The 20,170-nt window shown below is 44.6% G+C and overlaps 1 pseudogene; it reads left to right on the forward strand.

Moving 5' to 3' along the window:
- Nucleotides 1-20,170, forward strand: part of LOC125546184 — a 177,181-nt pseudogene that overhangs the window by 90,782 nt on the left and 66,229 nt on the right.

Below are 20,170 nucleotides of genomic sequence, written 5' to 3' on the forward strand. Positions count from 1 at the left end.
CGGAGAGATTTGGAAAGCACAAGCAACCAAATATGCGAAGGTCGGAATAGGCAGGAGGGGAGAGAAAGAGAGATTCGTATGGAGAGAACTTGGGGCATGTGGTAGTGGGTCGAATATTGAGAAGAAAGGTGGCATGACGAAGGGATTCGACTCAGTATTGTGGTGGCATGGAAGCTTGGAGTAAAAGAGGCGTAGGATGTCGTTGATGCTACGGAGGGACCGTTCAGCCTTTCCATTTTGAGGAGAAGTATAGGGACACAAGAAGCGGAGAAGGATGTCGTGATGAAGAAAAAAATCATGATTGCGAGTGTTGTTGAATTCTCGCACATTGTCACACTGAAGAAAACGAATGGGAAGAGAGAAATGAGTATACACATAGCGTTGGAAGTTGACAAATACAGTGTGCACGTCAGATTTGAAGCGAAGAGGAAATGTCCATATGAAATGCGAGTAGTCATCCACGATTACAAGATAGAATTTAAAACCGGAAACATTAGGGACAGGGGACTGCCACAGATCACAATGTAGCAATTCGAAAGGGAAATAACTACGAGTAGTAGAAGAACTAAAGGGCAATCTAACATGCTTGCCCATTTGACAGGTTTGACACAAGGGGTAGTCATGAGCCTCGCGAACATGCGGCAACTGGAACTCGCGAAGAAGAGTGGTCGTGGTGGCGCTGTTGGGGTGTCCAAACCGTCGATGCCAAAGTGAGATGGAAGCAACCATGGCGTGGACGGACGGTGATGAAGCGACGCCGCGGACAGTGTACAGGTCGTCAGAACTATTGAACCGAGCGATCACTTTCTTGCTGCGAAGATCCTTCACAGAAACACCCAGGGGATCAAACTCAACAGAAACAAGGTTGTCAATGGTGAACTTGCGAACAGAGATCAAGTTTTTGATTAGAGCGGGCGCAACAAGAACTTCACGCAAGGATAGGTTAGGAAAAAGCATAGTAGAACCAGTGCCCGTAATAGGGATGGAGGAACCATTGCCTACTGTTATGGAAGGAAAAAGAGAAGGTTGGAGGGAGGAAAGAGAGGAGCCAGATGCGGACATGTGTGAGGATGCACCAGAATCAAAAATCCACTCCGTACCTGTGTCTTGGGTGGTAAGGGAATTCATGGCCGCGAGGAAGGCAGCCTGGTCTCAGGTCGCACGGTCGGTGTAGAGGACGAGGCAGCAGTAGGAGCCGCCGCCGGCGCCTGACCCCATGGTGATGCAGCAGCGGGCGCGGGCGGTGCCTGATCCCAAGGTGAGGCAGAGGGGCCCCCGTAGTGGTACGCTGATGGAGCCGTTGGCGGGGGCGAAGCTTGATAAAGAGGCACATATGCCGGGTAGGCTTGCGGCGGAGGCCGCGGCCCAAGGAGCCCCGGGGCACCGAGCTGAGGCCGCATGCCAGGTGGCGTCCAGGCGCCGCCGTACGCAGGAGGGGCGCCATAGGGAGAGGGCGCAGACCACGGCATCTACCAGGTCTGGACGAGCCCGGTCCAAGGATCGTGCGAAGGGCGCCATAGTGGTGAAGACGCGGGCGGGGCCAGCGCAGGCCTCGATGATGATGCAGGTGGCGGCGCAGAGGAGGACGAGGACGCCCCCGACGAACGCGGCTGAGGAGGATGGTAGACGGGGTTCTTGCCCTTGTAGTTTGGGCTTGGGCGCCACCCAGGGGGCGGTTGTGTTGGGGACGACCCGGGAGGCGCGGCTGGAGTCGGGGCAGGAGCCGATGCAGCAGGGTGCGTGGTGGCGTGGAAGAGACGCGGGACGCTGGCCTTGCGCGCCTGGTTCTCTCCTCCATCTGAAGCATGGAGCGGGCCTCGGCGAGCGTGGGCAGCGGGCGGAGGAGAGGGTTGAGGGTCGCTTGCTGCGCAAACCGCTCATCGAGCCCGCCCATGAGGGCGTGCAGGAGAGAGCGATCGGCAACCACCTCACCCAGCTCCCGAAGCTCGTCGCCGATCGCCTTGATGCGCTGACAGAAGACCCCCACGGGGGCCATCGCCCTGTGATCGTGCGGAGTTCCGTGTTGAGGGCGGGAGACCCGAGCATCACGGTGTCCTGAAGAGCCGACGGAGTTCGGCCCAGATATCACGCGTGCGGTTGGCGCCGTCGGTGACCACAGGTTGAAAGGCTCGGTCGAGATGCGTGTGTATAACCACTGGATGATAGCAGTCGTCCTTGACCCAGCGGGATCGCTAGGAGCGGGGAGGACATGCGCCGGAGATGTGGTGGAGAAGAGAGCAACGACCAAGATGAATCTCAAAGAGATGGCGCCAGCGATAGTAGTTGTGGCTGTTTAGTCCAGAACAATGGGGATGAAGGGAGTGATATCGTAATGTGTCGCTGAAAGAGAGGGGAGAAAGGAAGGACAAGGGATAGAAGAGGGCTGGCTGGTGTAGCCATGGAAGGGTGGTCCGCGGAGAGAGTGCAGTCGGAAAGAGGAGGTGGTGGTGGTGTTCCCCGGCCGGGGTTGGTTCATCGCGAGGAGGGAGGTAGGGATCGATGTCTGATACCATGGTAAAACTGCTGTAATCTAGTTCTCATTGCTTGGATCGAGATACAGAGAGGGGGGGGGGGTACATATTTATAGTGGCCGCAGCCAGTTCCACAACGTTGGCGTAGTGGTGATCGTGGGCAGGAGCGTGGGCGCTCCTGAGCCTCCTGAGGTGACCAAGTCTGTTGCCTAACATCGGCTAAATCTTGGCAACGCCATGGCAAGGAGGTCGAGGGATCCATGAGAGATTGTCTTCTGTTGTTTTTTTGCTGCTGCAACATATCTGGTGTCCTTTGGTGGGCTGCTGGCGGTTGCCCAAAGCGGCACCGTCCATGTACATGGGAAGACTATGGTCCATGATCTGGGATGGTGGTATGTGGATGACGGTTCATGTGTTGTGCCTCGACCACGTCGGCGGCAAGCAGCGGTTCTGGGATGTGAGGACCGAGGAGTACGAGGATGTCCCCCGGTCGACGCGCCACGGCGAATTCGATTCGCCAACGGCAAGCCTCTCAATCGGCTCACAAAGCCCAATTTGACAATGGTACTTCCTCAACTCCGGCGATGGTATGTGGTAGCGCTGACGAGTGCAGTTATTCCTAGGAACTTTCTTGTTTTTCCTATTTTATGTGGGAATATTCTACAAGTGTTCTTCGACTCATATCTTCCTCTGCCCTTTTTGGGTGATTCTATTTATGTGCGTTGTACTGCAACTTGTGATGAATGGATCAATGACAATATTCTCAAAAAGAGAAGTCATGTCTTGGTGTGGGGCTAGGGCCAACGTCGTCAGTGACGACACCTCTCCTTTTTTTGTATATTGTATAATCCCCGTCTTTCCTCTCCTCTCCTTTTTTTCCTAATCCTTATTAAAAAAAATGAAATCCCTCTTTCTGTCTCTCGCTTGCACCGCTCTCCTTCCTCCTCCTCCTCCGCCGCCGCCGCCGCGCCGCCCTACTCGAGCGGAGCGGACGGAGGTCTTCCTCCTTTCGGTAGGCCCTAATCCGCTCCCTCTCCCTTTCATCTTGTTCGTCCGCGCCGTGAGTCCTCCTTCTTCTCCGTGTGCATCCGCCGCTGCTCTAGTGTTCTTGAGAGCCCTGCTGCTCTAGTGTAGGCTACCGAGATGCATCTGCCCTTGTGTTTGCTGCGATGCCCCTCAAAAACAGCCCTGCTGCTTTGATTGTGATGCCTGTGTTCCTCACGGTAGTTGTTTTTTGATGCCATTGTAGTTGGTGCACCACTGTTTGATTTTTTTATAATGAATGTAACTGATTTCCATCCCTCGGGTCTACCGCCGTGCAATTGTTCGCATATGGATTGGGTGAATTTTAGCCTCTCTAGATCCTACAGTCCGTGTCAGGTAGGATTACATTGGAGGGTTGCGTGGTCTCATGGAATTTGTTGCTAACCTCATACCATCTTATATGTTACATTAGATCTTAGGATTAAAATTGTCCATCATTGCTTCTCGCGAAAGAAACTCTTCATCTAGAGATCGGTGATATACATGGCAGTTCTTGTTATTGTACCCTTGGTCCTCGCACCACAGAATCTAATAAGTTAGACACTTACTATTTTTGAAATTTTGTTTTGTTTATATGCACAAGATAAAAAGATTGTCCAAAATCGTTAGATATTCTAGAACTCCCTCTGTAAAGAAATATAAGAGATGCCTGCGCAGAATCCTTTACTAACATGAAAATCAAATCCTTGACAGACTGCCTGCCAGAATGCCACCGAAGAAGCGCCTGCACCTGTCGCCCGCTCTTCCCAAGCTGGAAGACTATGTCGAGGAAGCTGCTCCTGCTTTCTCTACCTCTGGCACAGAAGGTAGCAAGGATGGTGAGGACGATGCATACGCATCACATTCTTTGTTCTGTACGGGGTCGTTGAGCGGCTTGCTTATGTTTTGATGGGCTTGGCAGATTCTGAGGAGGAAGTTGGCGACAGCAGCAGCAGCGGCAGGTACAACGAAGACGGTGGCAGCCATTCGTTGCAGATTGACGGTGCCAACATACACGAGTAAGTGATCGGAGTTCTGTTTTTACTCTTTAGACAGTTTTTCTGTTTTACATGTGTGTTTCCTGCAGTTAATACTAGCTGCTAGGTGCAAATCAGCCCCTCGGTTGCTGTTAGGATCAGTGCAATATCCTGTTAGGAAAGCATTTTGTTCACCTGATAAACTCTATTATCAGATTCTGGAACACATACTTGGTCAACTTAGACCCCTCAGCTGGCTAAATGAATCAAATCGACTCTTCTTCGGCCTGTCAAATATAAGTTTCCAGTGTTAAAGTACTCCTCAGGTGCTAATAGTCCCATTATGAACACTTATATTGTAGCTACATATTTCTTTGAAAAAGGAACTAAAATATCGCACAACACTTGTAACTGTTCTATTAATTTTTAATCTGTAATTTATATGCCAATCGGTAATTGAAGATGTGATTTTCATGTTAGTCAAGGCTTTTAAATTGTTTATTAATCTTGATCCTTGCAATCAATGCAATTTGTAATCAAGCCTTGTAATTATGTTATTGTGATTGCTTGTTATATCCTATCCACGGAAAAAAGCTTATGTCTATGTGTTATATCCTGGACAGAACATTACATCGTTATACTGAGCTGTAGTTTCATCTTTTCTGTTCACAACGAAAAACATTTGTCAGAAAAACAAGCAATAGTTGGTCGATTGGACTAAAACCAGATATGGTTTGTACATGTGTGCTTTCTGCTTCTTCTCCTGTTTTTATTTATTTGAGATGTTTATTGCTTAGAAAAAGAACATACGAACAACCCCCTCCATAAAAAATAGTGCATACTATTACCGTGTTAATATTGAAAAGCTTCCAAATCTGCACACAAAGCTAGCCTTTGTTTTCGCCATGATTGTTCTTCTCCAGCTATATTGGCCATGCAAATTCGTTAAAGTGTCGGATTAGTGAGTTGTCTTTGTTTGTAGTTGTACCTTTGTTTTCATATGGAGGATAATCAACAAAATAGCCTTTCCCTTTGATTTGGTTAGTCACATGTAAATTCACCTCATGCACATCTAATGATATCCATCATCGAATACAATTGTGATGAGAGGGAATAGAGGGGTGTGCGATGATCGATAAGGAGGAAAGTGGGTGAAATTTGATGTTTGTCCCGACATGATAGGTAGCAAAGCTTGCTGAAGGCGAGTCATCATACACGGACAAGAATCTTGTTTCCACTGCCGCAAGAATCGAATGGTGCACCTTCGTTACTACACAGTAAGACATGTGTTGAAGTTGCCACATGTCCTATATGATTGTCCATACTAAGATGACACCATCCATCGTTGCAGTTGATGGATAATTGCTGGGCACACACATGAAAATTGTTGCTACATGGTTAAGAACATGTGTCAACCGAATAGAAGTATCACTTGATGAATACTTATAACTAGTCTCTTCAATATACAGAACTGAGTGATACCATGTGTATTTTTATGGTTGCTCAAGTCTTGAACTTTGCATGGTAAGCTTAGTGGATACCATGTTTTTGTAGAAACAAGATATTTACAGAGTTTTTTGTGTATTGTTCTGCAGCCTAAATATTGTCTAATAATTGGTGTTTTTTGGTTTGCTAGCCCATCCAAAGTGCACATCTTTGTCAAGAATCTCGCCGGCAGGAAAATCTGTCTCAGAGGGGTCCACTTGTCAGACACCGTTTACACCATCAAGGCAAAGATCCAGGAGCAGTACGGCCTCGTCTTCGACGGGGTGCAGCTGGAAGACAGCCGTACATTGGCTGATTACGGCATAAGGCATGATTCCACGCTTGACCTCCAAGAAAAGATGCAAATCTTCGTGACGGAGACGCTGAGAGGAAGGACCATCACTCTCGAGGTCGACAGCCTAGACACCATTGACAAGGTGAAGGCCAAGATCGAAGACATTGAGAGCTTTCCCAAGGTCCAGCAGTGCCTCATCTTTGCCAACAAACAGCTAGAGGACGACAGGCGCACCTTGGCTGACCACAACATTTCAAAAGGGTCCACTCTTCTCCTCATACTCCTCCCGTGTAGGCCAGTAGAAAGTAGGATGATCCAAATCATTGTCAAGTCCCTGGACGGGAAGACCCTGACCCTTGAGGTCGGGAGCTCGGACACCATCAACAGTGTCAAGGTGAAGATCTATGAGAAAGAGTCCATTCCCCCTAGACAGCAGCGCATCCTCTTTGCTGGCGAGCAGCTGGAGGACCAGCGCACCCTGGCGGACTACAAGATTCTGAGCAATTCTACCCTTGTTCTGGTGCTCCGGCTTTGTGGTTGCTGAGCTGCATGGCCTGCCATTCATCAACCAGTTTTATTTTGCTGGAGCGAAGTAGTGGCGCGTTATCAGTAAACTATCATTCTAGTACTATATGTTAGTATAGATATGCTCCGGGATTGTTCCTTCACAGTACAAGTGTGGTGTCTTATCACTTATCAGTAAAACTACGTACTAGTATCATTTAGTAGTATGTTATTAATGTGTTGAGTAATTCTTTTTATCCATCTATCTAGAGGAACTACTATTAAGAGTCCCTGGCTCTGTAGTGTCATCAGTTGATTGAGAATACAGTCTATATGCAGTTTAACCGACAAATAACCTCCTTTCTGTACTCATTTATTTCATTTCTTCATTCATACCCATTGCAATTAATTTCTGTATCCATGTTTTCATATATATCATCACAGTTAAAAGTTGAAGTGATGAGGATCATAACAGTGTGATTGCATGTTTCTTTTTACAAAGAAGATTTATTATTGCATACTGTAAACCACATGAATGTCACATTGACTTTGAATTTGGACTGCAAATAAGAGTTGGAGTCTAAGTTGTCCTCGTCCTTGCCGTTGGAGGAGAAGGAGGAGGACGGTGGCGTGAAGACAACGATGGGGCGCGGTGTAGGAGCCCTGGAGGGGGACAAGGAGACGTTCGCCGAATAGGCCCCCATTAGCCACCATGGAGCACTGGTGGCATAGGACCTTATGTGGACCATGGTGGGTGACGTGGCATTGGGATTTGGGCTGCAAGGTCTAGGGCTTGAAGGAGGATTGGGACTTAGAGGGCCGATGACGGGGTATTTATAGGAGGGGAGGCAAGTATTACGGCGCCAATGGTTGGGCCATGCGTGCTCTTTTAGAAGGATATGTAGGCTTTAGAGATAAGGACTATTTTTGAAAAATTTGAACAAATAGGGAATAGTTTCAGGGGTAATTCTTTGAGGTGTTTAATATTTGTAGGGAAGGGCTACTTGACTTTAACTTCCAAACCGGTTTGTCAAATGCTCCCCCATGAAAAGTAAAATCAAAATAAATAGTAAAACAATTTATGATTTTTTTATGATAAACTTTGACAAATGTTTTGTATGCTTGCAAAATTTTAGCACAAATGACATGCGTGAAAGGCATGGCAAAAAAAATTCAGCACTCCAAAATGTTTTCAAACTAGCATTTTTGGAACATCGATTTTGTTTTTTGTCACGACTTCGAAGAATGTCATTTTGTGCTAAAATTTTGCAAGCAAACAAAACATTTGTCTAAGTTTACCACAAAACAATTTCAGAATTTTTGAGTTTTTTTACTATTTTTTTGTTTTACTATTCATAAGGGAGCATTTGAGCTCAGATGTAGATACCCCATGTCCGCGTTAAAAGACAAACAACTAAGCTAACAAGGCAGCTCTTTATAACTTCTCGGGAGTATATTTTCTGCTAACTTCCCCTGATAGCTGAAATACGTAGTAAGTTGTCAGAAATCCAAATCTGCTCTATGGAGCATATGCTCCTGCCCACCAAAATGGTTTTTGCAAATGTCCATTTTTTAAAAAATAACAGATATATTTATTGTCATGCCAAAATGCTACCTGCAAATTTTTACGAGGAAAGAGTATTTTGATCTATGCAAAAAAAAGTCAAACGACAAATGCTACACTTAGGCCCCGTTCGGATCCTCTCCTGCTCCCAGCTTCTAGTCTCAGCGCGTGAAGCCGTCCCGAATGCGGCAACTCCAAGAATCTGGCTTCGCGAAGCAAACGACCCTGCCAGTGGAAAAACAAGAAGCTAGTCCAACCCAGCTCCCAGCTTCCAGCTCAAAACGAGAAGTTGCATACCGGTTCGATCTATTTCCTCCCGAGCTCCTGTACGAGCCAGCGAGTAGACGTGGACGCTTCCACACCTTTGACTCCGAACTGGGCCGGCAGCCCATATCACCATCTGCGTTCCCTAACAGCCCATGTCCCTGTAGCCCAGCGCCAGCCCATGCAGCGAAGGGAGAAGCTGGTCACAGCCTCCCGAACGCACGCAACATCTCACAGGAAGCTGGAAGCTGGCGTTGGAACCTGGAGATGTGGATTTTCTGAATCTGGAGGACTTCCGAACGGGCCTTATTTGTTTTTCACCGATGAAGCACAGTCATCCTGTTTCACATGAAAATTGTCAAGCACGGTTGTTACACTAACAAGAACATGTACAAAAATCAGAATTTTTAAATTTTATTTAGTTTTTTTTAACACAGTACAGACGTAAGCGCTCATATACACGCGCATACAGTCACTCCATGAACGCACACACGCACACCCTACCTCTATGAGCAGCTTCAAAAAACAGGCGGCATATCATCTTGAAATTTACAAAGTCACCATAGGCATCTCGTCGTCGATTCATTAGGGAGCATAACCACTCCAGAGCTCCGACGCCGGCGGCTCCGCCGGAGGAAGGGCGCGTCCCTCCTGGAGTGGGCCTCGAGGTGGGCCCCTTCAACATGCCGGATTGGGAGGAGATCCGAGCGAGATCGAAGCGAATCGTGCCGCGGGTGACAGATCGGACACAATGCCTGGAGTTGTCTAGAAGGAGAGTAAAGGAGATTGCCAGCACCTTGGCAGGTGAGATCCCTTCGATTCTACATAGGGAAAGCTCGATCGGATCGAGTAGGGCCGTGATTTCCGCTGATTTGGAGGGGGGCGCCTCGGAGGGACCTGCCATGTTTTCCTTTCACGATTTGAAGGCGGAGCCAGCATTGGTAGATTCTTTAACTGACACAGATTTTGGTAAGAGTAATTAGTGGGGGATGGCCAAGGCTATGTATACCTCGCTGGAAGCTGACGTTTTTTATTCAAACGGGGATAAGAGAGTGATTTCCGCTGTAATTATTAAGAAACGGCATATTCATGGCCTTCCAATTTTTGTTAAGAGTATCAATTTCGCATTAGAGGCTGTGAGGAAGGGGATTTTGGGGTGCTCTATTAGTGGGATGGGAGAGTTTCCTGGTCTTCAAACTGCTTGCCCGTAATTCGCCCATTCTTCAAACGGATTCCTGTTCTTTAAACTCTGTTGAATAAGTTGAATTGCAATTGCTTAGTGACTAAGAACATAGGTTGTTGAGTTTCAAGAGAGTTCATTGTTTGAGCCTTAACATGTGAATTGGTTACCACTATAACGTTAGAAGATTTATAAGAAAGAATTGATGTTATGATGCTAGGAAAAATGATTGAAATTGCCATTGATCAAACTTGTTCACTTTGTTAGCATTCACACTTCATAAATTATTATTTTTATCATTTACCTACTTGAGGACGAGTAGGAATTAATCTTGGGGATGTTGGTACGTCTCCAACGTATCTATAATTAATGAAGTATTCATGCTGTTATTTTATCATTCTTGAATGTTTTACAATCATTTCATAACAACTTTATATCATTTTTTGGGACTAACCTATTGACCCAGTGTTAGTTGCGGTTTTTTTGCTTGTTTTTTACATTGCAGGAAATCAATATCAAACGGAGTCCAAACACCGCGAAACTCCATGAAGATTTTTTATGGACCAGAAGGAACTCAATGGGCCAGAGCTGCACCTGGGAGGTTGATTTGCATCTTAAGGTGTTATTCTAAAGAATAGCTTTGTGGTGGTTTCGTGCCCGACAACAATTTCTATATAACAAGTAATTTTGGAGTGAATTCTAGGCCACACTTGAGGGATTCACATATGATTCAACTATATTAACACTGTTGGGAGATCACACTAGTGAAAGTACGGACCCTAGGCCTTGTTTCTAAGCATTGCAATACCGTTTTTGTGCCCGTTTACTATTTGCTACCTTGTTGTTTTTATAATTTCAGATTACAAAAATTCAATATCTAGCATCCATATTGCACTTGTATCATCATCTCTTCGCCGAACTAGTGCACCTATACAACTTACCATTGTATTGGGTGTGTTGGGGACACAAGAGATTTTTTATTATTTGGTTGCAGAGTTGTTTGAGAGAGACCATCTTCATCCTACACCTCCCACGGATTGATAAACCTTAGGTCATCCACTTGAGGGAAAATTGCTACTGTCCTACAAAACTCTACGCTTGGAGGCCCAACACGAGTCTACAAGAATAAAGTTGCGTAGTAGACATCACGCGGGTAGAGAGGCGCGCTGCCACTAACTACCAGTAGCGCGTTTCCCAAAAGCGCTACTGCTAAGTAGGTATATCAGTAGCGCGGTCAAACACGCGCTACTGCTACCCTTTAGCTGCAGCGCTGTAGCAGTAGTGCAGTACCCCGCGCAACTGCTATACCTAAAACTGACGCTACTGCTAGGCTTTTCCCTAGTAATGGTTCATTCTGACCATCACCCGTTGGTACTGGACATGGATTATCTGGATGATAATATTTTCAGACTACCTGAGGGGCGTGCAAAACAATTTGAATCTAGGTGGCTAAAGGAAGAGACTATCACTGAAACTGTTAAGACATCTTGGGAAAAATCTAAGTCAGAAGGTATTAGCCCTTCACTTGCTGATCGAATGAGAGCCATGCACGCCGATTTGCACAGTTCACATCGTGAAACTCTAAAGGGCCCGAAGAGGAGAATTAATCAATTAAAAAAAGAATTAGAGAGACTGAGGCATGGGTTAATGAATACAAAGTCTCGTTGCTGACAGAAGCAAATTTTCTGGTAATCGGAGATAATTATGGTAATTGAGAACCTTTTGGAGCAAGAGGAAATTTTCTGGCTACAAAGAAGTCATGCAAACTGGTTGACGCACAGGGATCGTAATATGTCGTTCTTTCATAACACAGCCACGCCCAGGAAAAAGAGAAATGATATAAAGAAGCTCTTAGATGACTCAGGGATCTGGAGACAAGATAAGGAGATGAAGGATCATATCACTGGTTATTTTTCAAAACTCTTCACATCAGAAGTTCAACATCAAAATCAAGAGGTTTTGTCCCTTGTTGGTAGTAGAGTTTCTACTGAAATGAATAATGCTCTTCTTGCCCCTTATAATGCTGAAGATGCGTTTTCGATACCGGGGACCTAAGAGCTCCAGGGCGAGATGGACTCCATGCTATCTTCTATAAAAGATTTTGGCCCATGTTAGGGACGACCTAATTGAGGAGGTTCTTCACGAAATCAATACATACACTATCCCAGCTGGTTGGAATGACACTGCGATCCTGATGATTCCAAATGTTAATACACCAGAAAAGGTAACCCAATTTAGGCTGATCATCTTATGTAATGTGGTATATAAAATAATTGCAAAAATGGTGGCCTCCCTTTTGAAGGTTTTCCTGCCAAATATTATTAGCCCAACTCAAAGTGCCTTCGTGCCCGACAAACTAATAACAGATAATATTTTAGTAGCTTGTGAGTGTTTACATACAATATAGAATAAAAGAGAAAGTAGAGAGGGCTTGTGCGCTATAAACTTGATATGCACAAAGCTTATGACAGAGTTGAGTGGCCTTTCTTTAAGGAAATTATGTTGAGACTGGGTTTCCGTCAAGATTGGGTAAATTTTATTATGCAATGCATCTCAACTGTCGAATACTGAGTAAGGATTAATGCGGAGGAAAGTGAGAGCTTCAAGACTAAAAGGGGTTTGAGACACGGAGACGTGTTGTCACCATACCTTTTCTTGTTGTGCGCTAAGGGTTTAAACGCCCTACGTACACATGCAGAGGAAAATGGAAAAATTTCAGGAGTAAGAGTCTGTAGAGACACTCCACCTATCACAAATCTTCTCTTTGCGGATGCTTATGAAAGCAAACCAACACAGTGTGGAAGCTCTCAAGGCAGCGCTAGATCTATATTGTGAAGCTTCGAGACAATTGGTAAGTGTTGAAAAATCTTGCATTTTCTTGAGCATCTGAACAACCATCATCCTCACAAAAAAGGGCAACAGCCAACCTCCCTCTTAAGAAAAAAAACACAAAGAGCTCCCTCACTACTTGCTCTCCCATGAGCAAAAGGAATACCAGGACACAAGCTAGGGTTTGCTTGTCGGCAGCGCGGCGCATTTGGCCGGCCATCTGTGGTCGTGCTACCCTTCCCCGTCGCCGCTGCTCTCCCCGTCCACCATACTCCACTCATCCCTTCTCTCATCCCTTCATCCCTCCTACACAATTCTCACCTCCCATCCATCCTTTATATTCCATCTCGCTTCTCTGTTCATGTACTTATTTTTATTTGTTTTTTTGCGATTCGATGATTATGAGACATAGATTTGATATCATGAACACACATCCCTTAGTACTTGTTTCACATTCAAAAGCTTGATTTGTTATTTTTGTGGTTGAGCGTATCCATAAGCAAAATTTACATAGCTATCTTGCAAAAGGACCAACCTAATTGAACCACATATGTATATTGTAGATTCTATGGTTTCCTTCTGGTTTCGATTCTTATAGATTCCACTCTGGTTTATGTATGTTATATATTATGGATTAGACCTTGACCTGCATTACACATGTTTTAATACAATCATATTGCTGCTTATTTGATCAAACAGTTTGTTCATGTTATCGTTACCTGGCGCACATGACACTGAAGGAAATTTGCCCTAGAGGCAATAATAAATTTGTTATTTTATATTTCCTTATTCGTGATAAATGTTTATTATTCATGGTAGAATTGTATTGATCAGAAACCTAAATACATGTGTGAATACATATACAAACATTGTGTCCCTAGTGAGACTCTACATGACTAGCTCATTGATCAAAGATGGTTAAGGTTTCCTAACCATGCACATGAGTTGTCATTTGATAAGGATCACATAATTAGGAGAATGATGTGATGGATAAGACTCATCCGTTAGCTTAGCATATTGATCGTTCAGTTTTATTGCTATTGCTTTCTTCATGTCAAATACATATTTCTTCAACTATGAGATTATGCAACTCCCGGATACCGGAGGAATGCCTTGTGTGCTATCAAACATCACAACGTAACTGGGTGATTATAAAGATGCTCTACAGGTCTCTCCGAAGGTGTTTGTTGGGTTGGCATGGATCGAGATTAGGATTTGTCACTCCGAGTATCGAAGAGGTATGTCTGGGCCCTCTCGGTAAAGCGCATCATTTCCCGTGCCTCTGATAGGTTTATCATAATAAAAATTGTCATCATTCATCATATTCTTATGTGGGACGCTAACTTGGTGTTCATTTTCAGGGAAATACAATGGACATCGAAACCGAACGAGATATTTTGCTCCTTTTAAGGGAAGTACATGCCATCTACCAGAATTCCTCCTTCGTCATCCACCTCAAGGTAAGTATGAGATTGAGCATGCTTTTGGGTTGCTCAAGAAAAAATGGCGCATATTCCAGTTCTCACCTTGTATGTAGAAGCGTATCATCATTGCTTGCATGGCATTTCATAATTTCATTCATGATAGCAAGTTGAGTGACAATTTTATTGATAAATGTGATGTTGATGATGAGTACGTACCTCCAGTGCTACAATGGGGAGTGATACCAACACAAACAGATCCCGTTGATAAGGAGGAGACCGAAGATACAAGGAAACTATTCATAGTAGGATAGTTGATGCTTGTCTTGTGATAGCAACATAGGTTACCTATATTGATGAAGATCATCATAACTTGAACCATATGTCTTTCTGGTGACCCACAAGTATAGGGGGTCAATTGTAGCTCTTTTTCATAAGTAAGAGTGTCAAACCCAACGAGGAGCAGAAGGAAATGACAAGTAGTTTTCAGTAAGGTAATGTCTGCAAGTGCTGAAACTGTAAGTAGCAAGTAGTTTGGTAGCAAGGTAATTTGTAACGAGCAAGTAACGATAATAGTAAAAAGTATGCAGCATGGTAGCCCAATCCTTTTGAGGCAAATGACAGGCCAAAACAGTCTCTTATGATAAGCAAAGCGTTCTTGAGGGTACACGGGAATTTCATCTAGTCACTTTCATCATGTTCGTTTGATTGTTTGCTACTTTGATAATTTGATATGTGGGTGGACCGGTGCTTAGGTGTTGTTCTTACTTGAACAAACCTCCTACTTATGATTAACCCTCCCGCAAGCATCCGCAACTACGAGAAGAGTATTAAGAATAAATTCTAACCATAGCATTAAACTTTAGGATCCAATCGGTCCCTTACGGAATAGCGCATAAACTGGGGTTTAAGTTTCTGTCACTCTCGCAACCCACCATCTAATTGCTACTCCACAATGCATTCCCTTAGGCCCAAATATGGTGAAGTGTCATGTAGTCGATGTTCACATGACACCACTAAGGGAATCACAACATACATACTATCAAAATATCGAACACATATAAAGTTCACATGATTACTTGCAACACGATTTCTACCGTGACCTCAAGAACAAAAGTAACTACTCACAAATGATAAACATGCTCATGATCAGAGGGGTATTAAAGAGCATAATGGATCTGAACATATAATCTTCCACCAAATAAACCATATAGTAATCAACTACAAGATGTAATCAACACTACTAGTCACCCACAAGCACCAATCTATAGTTCCGGTGGCAAGATTGAATACCAGAGATGAACTAGGGTTTGAGATGAGATGGTGCTGTTGAAGATGTTGATGGAGATTGCCCTCCCCAAGATGGGAGAGTGGTTGGTGATGATGATCACGATGATTTCCCCCTCCAGGAGGGAAGTTCCCCCGGCGGAATCGCTCCGCCGGAGGGCAAAAGTGCTCCTGCTCAAGTTCCGCCTTGAGACGGCAGCGTTCCGTCTCGAGAGCCTTCTCCTTATTTTTTCTAGGTTAAAATCACTTATATACCAGAAGATGGGCACCGGAGGTGGGCCGAGGAGGCCACAACCCACCAGGGCACGCCTGGGGGGCCTGGCGCACCCATGTGGGTTGTGCTCACCTGGTAGCCCCCTCTGGTGTTTATTGGCTCCATATAATCCTTAAATATTCTCCGTGAAGTTTTAGCTTGTTTGGAGTTGTGCAGAATAGGTGGCCTGACGTAGCTTTTCCAGGTCCATATTTCCAGCTGCCGGAATTCTCCCTCTTGGTGTGTTCCTTGCAAATTAAGAGAGAAGGCATTAGAATTACTCCAAAAAGCATTATTATGGATAAAAACATTATAAATAACTGTAAGAAAACATGATGCAAAATGGACGTATCAACTCCCCCAAGCTTAGACCTCACTTATCCTCAAGCGAAAACCAAAATTGAAAAACATGTCCACATTCTTTGAGATAGAGGTATCGATAAAAACAAAATACGAACATAGAAGCATCATGTTGATTATTATAACAGCAACAAAATTACACATAGGACTTTTATCATAGAACTTTTATCATATACTTCTCATGAATAAGTAAAAGTTCATCACATAGTCGAAGTATGAAGTAGATGTTGGGGAACGTAGAAGAATATTAAAATTTTCTACGCATCACCAAGATCAATCTATGGAGTCATCTAGCAACGAGGGAGAGATGAGTGCATCTACATACCCTTGTAGATCGCGTGCGGAAGCGTTCAAGAGAACGGGGTTGATGGAGTCGTACTCGACGTGATCCAAATCACCGATGACCTAGTGCCGAGCGGACGGCACCTCCGCGTTCAACACACGTACGGTTGGGAAGACGTCTCCTCCAACTTGATCCAGCAAGGGGGAAGGAGAGGTTGATGAAAATCTAGCAGCACGACGGCGTGGTGGTGGATGCAGCAGGATCCCGGCAGGGCTTCGCCAAGCGCAAGCGGGGAGGAGAGGTGTTACGGAGGGAGAGGGAGGCGCCAAGAGCAAGGGGTGTGGCTGCCCTCCCTCCCCCCTCTTTATATAGGGGCCTTGGGGGGGTTCTGGCCCTAGGAGATGGATCTCCAAGGGGGCGGCGGCCAAGGGGTGGCTTCCCCCCCCCCAAGCCAAGTGGGGGGCGCCCCCACCCCTAGGGTTTCCCAACCCTAGGCGCAGGGGAGGCCCAAGGGGGGCGCACCAGCCAACCAGGGGCTGGTTCCCCTCCCACTTCAGCCCATGGGGCCCTCCGGGATAGGTGGCCCCACCCGGTGGACCCCCGGGACCATTCCGGTGGTCCCGGTACAATACCGGCGACCCCCGAAACCTTCCTGGTGGCCGAAACTGAACTTCCTATATATAAATCTTTACCTCCGGACCATTCCGGAACTCCTGGTGACGTCCGGGATCTCATCCGGGACTCCGAAAAACTTTCGGGTTACTGCATACTAATATCTCTACAACCCCAGCGTCACCGAACCTTAAGTGTGAAGACCCTACGGGTTCGGGAGACATGCAGACATGACCGAGACGCCTCTCCGGTCAATAAGCAACAGCGGGATCTGGATACCCATGTTGGCTCCCACATGCTCCTCGATGATCTCATCGGATGAACCACGATGTCGAGGATTCAATCAATCCGTATACAATTCCCATTGTCAATCGGTACGTTACTTGCCCGAGACTCGATCGTCGGTATCCCAATACCTCGTTCAATCTCGTTACCGGCAAGTCACTTTACTCGTGTCGTAATGCATGATCCCGTGATCAACAACTTGGTCACATTGAGCTCATTATGATGATGCATTACCGAGTGGGCCCAGAGATACCTCTTCGTCATACGGAGTGACAAATCCCAGTCTCGATTCGTGCCAACCCAACAGACACTTTCGAAGATACCTGTAGTGTACCTTTATAGTCACCCAGTTACGTTGTGACGTTTGGCACACCCAGAGCACTCCTACGGTATCCGGGAGTTGCACAATCTCATGGTCTAAGGAAATGATACTTGACATTCGGAAAAGCTACAGCAAACGAACTACACGATCTTTGAGCTATGCTTAGGATTGGGTCTTGTCCATCACATCATTCTCCTAATGATGTGATCCCGTTATCAATGACATCCAATGTCCATAGTCAGGAAACCACGACTATCTTTTGATCAACGAGCCAGTCAACTAGAGGCTCACTAGGGACGTGTTGTGGTCTATGTATTCACACATGTATTACGATTTCCGGATAACACAATTATAGCATGAACAATATACAATTATCATGAACAAAGAAATATAATAATAACCATTTTATTATTGCCTCTAGGGCATATTTCCAACAGTAGAAACTCTGTTAGAAACCAACAAACTACGTTCTCAGTCTACTTTGCAACTACAATTCATCATCTTTTCAGGAAGAGTCACGTATCGGAGCCTTTCAAGCAAGTCCACATACTCAACTATCATATAGTCCTCTATGGTTGCTAACACTCACCTCGTACCCATGAGCAAAACGTTTCAACCGGACACATAGAAAGATAGGGGCTGATAGTTTCGCCTCCCAACATACTCACCTCAAGGGTGATGTCAACAATAATAACTCATGCTATCTATATTCAACTGGACATATGTTCCTAGATCTTTCCTCACCACATGATGCTTGCCAAAAGAGAAAATAAAAATTAATAGAAGGAAAACTTTGACTCTTTGCATAAAAGTAAATAGATAAAAGTAAAAGATAGGCCCTTCGCAGAGGGAAGTAGAGGATGCCATGCGCTTATTTGTTTGCATACTTAGTCCCTTAGTGCAAGAGAACTTCACGTTGTATTGCCCCTTAAGATGACAACCTTTATTATGCAGTCTATCGCTTTTATTCTTTGTCATCCAAGTTTGTACAACGCTTAATTTTCTCTTACACTAAATGATCTCACATATTTAGAAGCAATTTTTATTGCCTTTTTGCACCAATAACAACTTACTTGAGGGATCTTGCTCAATCGCTAGGTAGGTATGGTGGACACTTGAAAAAGATTTGGGTTTAAGGGTTTTGGATGCACAAGTAGTATCTCTACTTAGTGTGGAATTTTGGCTAGCAAAGATAGGGGCAAGCATTACATGTTAAAGGATCTATGACAATATGACTTCTATGTGAATATAAACATACATAAATCATTAAGTTGTCTTCCTTGTCCAACGTCAACAATTTTGGCATATAATATTTTGATGAGGGCTCACAATCACAAAAGATTTCTAGGATAGTATATTTATATGTGAATATTCTCTTCCCTTATTAATTCTTTCATGAGTTTCATCATTGACTAATGCTATGTTTGTCAATCTCTAATAAAATTTCCTACTTATACTTTTCTTTGTGTTGTGCTATCACCTACCATAGGATTAGTATATGATCTTATTGATTTGTTTCCTTTCTTTTATTTATTTTTTCTTTCTTATTCTTCTCTTTATTTGCAACATGAAAGTAAAGAAAGCAAAACTCAAATTAACTTTATTTTATAACTTGCACACGATTACAAGGATAGATCACTAAGCATACTCTCAAATAAGAAAGGATCAAACAAACTTTATTTCATCTAAAGCAAAAAGATCGAACTAAAATAAGTAAAAGAAAAAAGATAGTAGGATGATACGATACCGGGCCACCTCCCCCAAGCTTGGCGGAAGCCAAGGGGAGTGCCCATACCCGATACTCAATTCACCTTTGGTGGTGAAGAAGATGATGGTGGTGAAAAAGGAATCTTGTCCTCGGATTTGCATGGCAGTGGTGGTGGTGAGAAAGTGCGGGTTTTCCTTTTTGCTTCATCCAACTTCTGACGGAGAGTAAAATTCTCCATCATCAACTCACAATTATCTATCTCGAGCTTTATTATCCTCTTACATAATGCCTCCATGCTCTCGTTCTTAAACCGGGAAGTAACCGATTCATCTTCTTCTTCTTCGGAGGTCAAGCTATAGTGCCTCTCATCCCCATAGGACTTGGGGTTTGCGATGAGATCAGCAACATAGCTCTCACCCTCAGAATCTTGGGAAGACATATTTTCAGATCTACACAGAAAACTGCAAGAAAAGAGAACAGAATATTTTCGTTGCGATACGGTGGTTAACAGGTTCGGGAAGTATATATAGATTTTTTACCTTAGAGGACAAGTACATGGAATAAAAACGGAGTCCGGGAGGTGTCCCAGGTTGGCACAACCCACCTGGGCACGCCAGGCAAGCCTGGCGCACCCTGGTGTCTTGTGCCCACCAGGGGACGCTTCCTAGAAGTTTCTTTATTTCCAAAGTTCTTAAATATTCCAAAACTGACAAAAAATATTTTTGCGGATTTTTCGGAGTCCGTTTACTTACCGTATCACGTACCTCCTTATTTTCACGATTCTAGAGTGTTCCGGAAGGACTCTTTTATGTGTTCCTCTGGTGTCAAAGTTTGGATAATATTACTTTCAACGTTAATGGGTGTACCTAAGATGTAATGCTTTATTCGTTGCCCATTGGCAACCTTCGGGTTAGTACCTTCGGAATTATTTATTTTGATGGCACCAGACCGGTAAACCTCCTCGATGACATATGGGCCTTCTCATTTCGAGAGGAGTTTCCCTGCAAAAAATCTAAAATGAGAGTTGTACAAAAGGGCATATTCTCC

The sequence above is a fragment of the Triticum urartu genome, chromosome 3, assembly GCF_003073215.2.
Source record: "Triticum urartu cultivar G1812 chromosome 3, Tu2.1, whole genome shotgun sequence".
Taxonomy (NCBI): domain Eukaryota; kingdom Viridiplantae; phylum Streptophyta; class Magnoliopsida; order Poales; family Poaceae; genus Triticum; species Triticum urartu.